The 7,020-nt window shown below is 38.8% G+C and overlaps 1 long non-coding RNA gene across 1 annotated transcript; it reads left to right on the forward strand.

Moving 5' to 3' along the window:
- The first annotated feature begins 4,047 nt into the window (after window positions 1-4,047).
- Window positions 4,048-5,366, forward strand: LOC134622688 (uncharacterized). The gene is made up of 5 exons (XR_010093057.2): window positions 4,048-4,121; window positions 4,433-4,536; window positions 4,648-4,799; window positions 4,917-4,949; window positions 5,254-5,366. It is a non-coding gene; the product is annotated as an uncharacterized LOC134622688 (long non-coding RNA).
- Window positions 5,367-7,020: the final 1,654 nt, after the last annotated feature.

Consider the following 7,020-nt stretch of genomic DNA (forward strand, 5'->3'; position numbering starts at 1 on the left):
ATACAACGATGCCAGATCAGATCAAACTGAGGTTATTGTACTCGGCCCTGAAAATCTTAGAAATATGGTATCTAACCAGATTCTTACTCTGGATGGCATTATCTTGGCCTCCAGTAATGCTGTGAGGAACCTTGGAGTCATTTTTGACCAGGACATGTCATTCAACGCACATATTAAACAAATATGTAAGACTGCTTTCTTCCATTTGCGCAACATCTCTAAAGTTAGAAATATCCTGTCTCAGAGTGATGCTGAAAAACTAGTTCATGCATTTATTACTTCCAGGCTGGACTACTGTAATTCTTTATTATCAGGATGTCCTAAAAACTCACTGAAAAGTCTTCAGTTAATCCAAAATGCTGCAGCAAGAGTCCTGACAGGGACTAGAAAGAGAGAGCATATTTCTCCTGTTTTGGCTTCCCTTCATTGGCTTCCTGTTAAATCCAGAATTGAATTCAAAATCCTGCTCCTCACATACAAGGTCTTAAATAATCAGGCCCCATCTTATCTTAATGACCTTGTAGTACCATATCACCCTATTAGAGCACTTCGCTCTCGCTCTGCAGGCCTACTTGTTGTTCCTGAGTATTTAAAAGTAGAATGGGAGGGAGAGCCTTCAGTTTTCAGGCCCCTCTTCTGTGGAACCAGCTTCCAGTTTGGATTCGGGAGACAGACACTATCTCTACTTTTAAGATTAGGCTTAAAAATCTCCTAACTGAATATATCAGGCACTGATTCTACAAGGACAGCACTCCCTTCTACTCTTTACTTGCAGCAGCTAAAGATGAGTTATTTTTTTATGATTTAGTCCAAAGTTCAATAAGGCAGATCTGTAGTCAGTCATCTGCCTCTTTTCACAGGTGTTTAGTTTCTTTCTGCTCTTTACATCATGACCACTTTCCCATGCTGTCACTCTCAAACTTTTGTAGTTACTCTAGTTCAGTCATCTTCTTGCCTGCCTGCCTTCAAACTTCATGTAACCCACATCCTCCCCATCTAACACGGTTTATTTTGAAGAGATGAGCAGTACATGTGTGGCTCTCCTGTTGTTTAGTTTGTCTAACAGTAAAAACAGAAACACTGTAGAATCACTTGTGGCTGGTCTTACAGTCACACAGAAATGAAAATGAAACATGTTGTTTCTTTTATTTTTGAGATCTGACACACACACAGATTTACCCACATATGAGACAAACAAAGACCAACAACAAGGAAAAAGGAAAAATGAGCCCTTAATACAGAACGTGAGCAGGGACCAGGACAAACCACAAACCAATCACTGCTTTAAGACTGAGCCAGTTGCTCCTGGATCAGTCTTTTTAGGGCAGTTTTAGGCCGGTTCCCCTCACAAACTTTATAGTGTAAGACATCACTATGTTCACTTTGGCTATTAACCAGTTTGTGGCCTAAAATTTATTTAAACATCATTCCACTTTCTTTTATTTCAATTGGCAAATACATTTGTAGAATGCATGCTAATGTTCAAAATAAAAATAAAAACTAAAGATTAGAAGAAAACATTATAATTACAGAGCTTCTGTTTAAAGATGGTCCGCACTGAGATTTCTCAGTCCATTCGACTTTGACTCAACTGAACTCACTGCTCTCAACTATTATTTTAAATTTGTAATCAAACGAGACAGTCTGTGAACATGGATTCAAAAACTCATGTTAAACTATATTTTGTCAGGGTTTAGAATTTTAAAGTTATTTCATATTCAAATACATCATCTCCAACAAAATGTCGACTGTGACAGACAAACAGAAAAATCAGAATATCAGACAGCTACACCCTCAGCATCCACACAGTCAGACCATGAAACCTATAAATCGTGTCTTTAGCTCATAAATCCACTATGTCCAGTGACTGCCATCTTAGTCCTTTTCCCGACTGATTATCAATCATGGGACACATAAAAATGACTAATAGTATGTATTACACAAAAACAAGCTAACAGCTAACTGAATTCAGTTTTGGTACAGATGCATGTTTGGTATCTACTGTGATAATAAAAAAGTCAAATAGTGGCATTTAGCTGGTTCAGGTGTGAAGCCTGGAGTTTGTCTCATCCCCAAATCATTAAATATGGTAAATGGACCAGTTTCATAAAGTGCTTTTCAATTCGAGCATAAAGCGCTGATATTACATAGATATTTATTCAAGGCTGCATAGAAAGGCTTTTATTAACATCAGGTGTACCCTCTGCACTAGGTTGGAGCCTAATTACTGCCTTTAACTCTGATAAAACCAAATCTGATGTTCCAACATTTTTCAGGCTGAGAATTATTACCTGCAATGCTCCAGTTTGACCTCACGGTGGCAGTGCTCTCTCACTGTTATCATGGCTACACTCAGACTACAGGAGAGAAGGCTCTACTAAAACTGATGTTTTATGACGTCTTTATGACATCATGCTGATGTCAGCCTGATGACATCATCAGGTTTTATAGATCATGTGCTGATGTCAGCAGTGTTAATATGTAAATCTAGTGCAGTATATTAATCTTTGTGTCAGTGTGAAGTCACATAATGTTGCACTGAAAAAATACCATTTTAAAAAGCTCAAACACAGAAAGTGTTCATGTCCTCCAACGACTAATATATTACTTTAATGTTTGGCGATGGAAACTAAAGCTTTGTCCTCATTCACGTGAGCCTGACCTTTGACCTTTGTATTTATTATCTTTACAAACACTCAAAGAGCTGCATTACATTTAAATGTGTGACTGGTTGGCTGAGCTGTTTGATCCCAGATAGCAAGACGACATTGAATCTATGTTGATTTTTCATCCGAACCGTCGTATATGGTCGGGGTTGAAATGCCAATGTTGTAACAACATTGAAATACTGTGGTAAACCGACGGTCTTACTATAGGGACGTTGTAACGATGTTGATTCACCGTTGTTTTTTTGTCATTGATATTTGATCTATTTATAGTCGACCAGGTGACAACAACAACATCGAGAAAACGTCTATTTATAGTTGACGATCATTCGGCTCCGGTCACCATCAAAAACCATCGATTTGTAGTTGAGCATTAAATTGCATTGCAACTGATCGGGTATAAAGTACCAGAGAAAGTAGATTTATTGTTCATTTGTTATCAATGACTTGGTGTGGTTCACCAGCTTTAAAAAATCGTGTCTACATGCAATTTATGTATAGTTGACCGGGAAATTAAAGCAGCGATCACTTGGACTATTCCGCAGCACCCCTCTCACATTGGTACATCCCCCCCCCTCCCCCGGTATTCATTGTCTTCTACAGTAGAGCGGGACATTTAATTTACTCTCAGCGGAATTGACCGGAGAAGGCATCAGTTCATGCACTGCACTGGCCCGCACCACGATTAGTATAAGGTAAGAATGAATGATTTTTTTTTCCTACTCGGTATTTCCATGTTTGCATTTGAATAACATAAAAAAAAACTTGTTAATGTTGTACATTAACAAGTTTTTTAAATTGTGTCTACTTCTTACAATCTGGCAACAAATAAATTGCACTGCGAACAAAGTATATCAACAAAGAAAACATTTTCGTTTCATAATTTCTTCGTTATATTCCCTTACAAAGCTAGCTTTAACGCTTCGAGGTTTCCTTTGTTCTTGCCGTCGCCTCGGCGCTTGACCCAGACTTTCGCTCTGTAGTTGCTTAGTACTACAAAAAATTCTAAATCTGTGATATATGATTGATAAACGTAAAGTTAACTGTATAAACGTGTTCAATGACTTTGTTACTTTTGATGATTGGAGAGCACTCGCTTCAATGCGCACACGAAAACTTTAGACTCAGTTTGAATGCTCACGCAGCATGCGTGACTGTACGTTGCACGCTCACCTAACTTTAAGTTGCACGCGTACATGACTTTCCGTTTGTGCCTTGAATAATGAATAAGGCTACGTCCACACGTACCAGCGTATTTTTGAAACCGCTGATTTTTCTATGCGTTTGCACCTTTTGTCCACATGTAATGTATGTCTGGCCGTACATTGTGTTTGTATTTCCAGGCACATTTCACGAAGCAGAACGCAGTCTTCAGAGATATCCACGTGAACGCTGTGATACGTCTGACCTTCAGTCCGAAGAAGAAACCCAGACCAGTCTTAAAAGAAAGCACAAGTAAAACCTTTTTATTCACAAACATATCTTTGATTGTTAAGAATTTATGATCTTGTCTTTTATACATATCTGTGGTGCTTGCATACTGCAATATCGCCACATAATATAGTCCAAAAAGTGGAAGTTTGTAAACTTTTTAAAAATGCAAAGCCGTGTACACTTGTGCACTTCAAAAATTCATTGCATACTGTACCTTCTTGCACGTCTCTGTTTCCTGTGTGTGTTGTTAGAAATCAAACTAACTTTAGGAAACAATATGCCAAAAGCATATTTACAATTACTTAAGACCGTTTTTAATTTCTTTTCTTTAGACCAAATCCCCTGTACACATATACGGACTCAGAGGATGAGTTTTTTTGTGGGGAAAGCCTACAAAAAATACGGTTTCCCCAGGCCCCTCGAGTGAAAATACCAGGTAATAAAATACTGTCTAGTGTCTTTGTACATATGTGTCTGACACGAGGAAACTTTTTTGACAAGTTGTCTGTATTCTTAAATACTTAAAAAATGATCTTTTTCTAAACAGCCCTCATCACTCCGCAGTCTGCCCCCCAGCCCACTGATAGCAACCATCATAATGCCCCACCCAGCTTCCGGCACCTTTCGCCACTCCGGCACAAACCGACACAGCTTTGCGATCTCCCCAGCATGCAGAGTCTGATGTCTTCCCTATAGATGGTATGCTTTTTAAAAAAGCTTTAAAGCAGCATCACAATGTCATTGTACTCTTATCTAAAAAAAAAACCTAATTTATACTCCTGAATGTCATCTTGTTGTGATTTTTTTTTTCTGTAGATTCCAGAGACTCTGTGAAGCCACTATTACAAGGCAAGTTTGAAAATCTTGGAATTTCACAGTTTACATGGTATAACAAATATATGTGACAGGCAAAACTAGTAAACACTTTTAGCAGTTACAAGAACTAACAAATGAATATCCAACAAAAGGGAATAGAAATACATTTGCACTGCCAATACTTTGGTTTATTCTTTGTATGACTTGAAAATCAGGCTTTAGGGAAAACTAAATGACATGTTTCTATCATCAATTACATGAAGTAAACACACAAGCACTTGCATACACATTATAGACATGAGACACGCTAATTCCATCTCATAAAATGTGTCTATAGGTGAGACGCTTTGCGTTGATTGGTGCTGCTGGACCACACTGGAGGTGCGAGTCCGCCGTGTAATGGTTTATGCCATTACAAAGGAGCTGGCGTCTGTACTCAACTGGGCAGGGAAAAAAAAACAAGGACCAGACAAAGCAAAAAAGGGCATTTAAAGAGACAGCGCTGTGCAGATGCATATTTGGTAAGTTTTAACATTTATTGTAGTTTTATGAGCCCAAAGTGAACAATAAAGGATCAATTGATGTGCTGGGTGCATTTCACATTTCCTATGTCTGTTTTTTGCTATATTACTTTGTCTTTCTTAATAACAAGACTTTCATGTCCGGTTAATCTGGAGATGGAGTCTTTGGTCTTCGGCTTGTTTTGTCCTCGGGTTGTACACTTTGCACAGCCCGAGGACCCATGTTTTCTTTTTTTTTTTAAGGATACACGGCACACCATGCTAAGACATATCACATTTTCAGCTTATAGCTCTTTGGGAATCAAATGCGGCAGTTTGCTGATTTCCGCCTGGTGACTTTCATGTTTATCAGCCTAGGAGTTTACATACTTTCTCCCTGCTGAAGACAATTAACAAGAGCTTATTCATGTGCTCTAATTCCCTTTTTTTGTGTGTGTGTCTATTTTTTGTCCTAGATGGCCTGGCGCAGTCAGGTAGGGGCGAACTCTATGTCTGAGTTGGTCTTTGCTCAAGCAGTCCAGAAATGGCTCAGATATGCTCCAGATCGTACGGGTGGTGCGCAGGACGCCCATCATCCATCCCCATCCCGGAGTAAATAATAAAAAGTGACGTGAAACATAGAAATGTAAATAGGAAACTTTGTCTTTTTAATAAAGTATTTTGCAAATGATACATGTCTATTGACCTTTTTTGGTTTTTTGTTTTTTTCAATAAAAAGCAACTGTGCGAAAGAGGTGGAAAATCAATACCATATCTCAACAGTGTTTCAATATCAGAATCTGACATTGTTTCAATGTCAACAGTGTTAGAAAATATAACGTCGAATCAATGTCAGGTTTCAACATTGATTCAACATCAAAACCTGACGTTGTTTCAACGTTAAAAATGGGTGCAAGAGTGATGTTGGGTCAACGTCACACTTCAACGTTGCTTCAATGACGTCGCCTGATATTGACTCAACATTGTTTCAATGTTTCCTTGCTATCTGGGATGTCATGTGTCAGAGTTCAGCTTCACATGTTTGAAATAATAACACATTTCTGGGAGCAATAATGACAGAATAAGGAACAGGACAGACGATGACGACCTTCTTCTGTTGGACCATGTGCACATCAGTTATATGCATTGATGCAGGGCTGCTTCACAAGTACACACACACACACACACAACAATCAGTGCAAGAGCACAACTACAGAAACTAGTTTATGAAAGTATAATGCAGATAAAGTACATGATATATGACACAGTGATGCTATCAAACAACAACACAAAGAGTCCAGATGAGCAAACAGTCACTGCTCAGTGTCCGAGTCCGTCCTAAACCTGAACAGCTGTTCACCAGAATCCTGCTGATTGCTGCTCAAAGCTGCTTTCAGAGAAAGTGAAGCTGTGATCAGTGTCAGTCTGAGGGTTTCTGTCACATGTGAGTGTGTTCTCACAGCAGATCATTGAGTCGGCCTCAGATCTTCTTGAATCTGTAAAAACTGGAATCACAGGCTGTAGAACCACAGAGCAGCTGACTGGTGTCCTCTGATTGTTGGGTTTTTCTCTGTATCTATTATTGTGCGATCTACTGTACAATA

Source organism: Pelmatolapia mariae, unplaced genomic scaffold (assembly GCF_036321145.2).
Source record: "Pelmatolapia mariae isolate MD_Pm_ZW unplaced genomic scaffold, Pm_UMD_F_2 NODE_ptg000145l+_length_98620_cov_1, whole genome shotgun sequence".
NCBI classification, from domain to species: domain Eukaryota; kingdom Metazoa; phylum Chordata; class Actinopteri; order Cichliformes; family Cichlidae; genus Pelmatolapia; species Pelmatolapia mariae.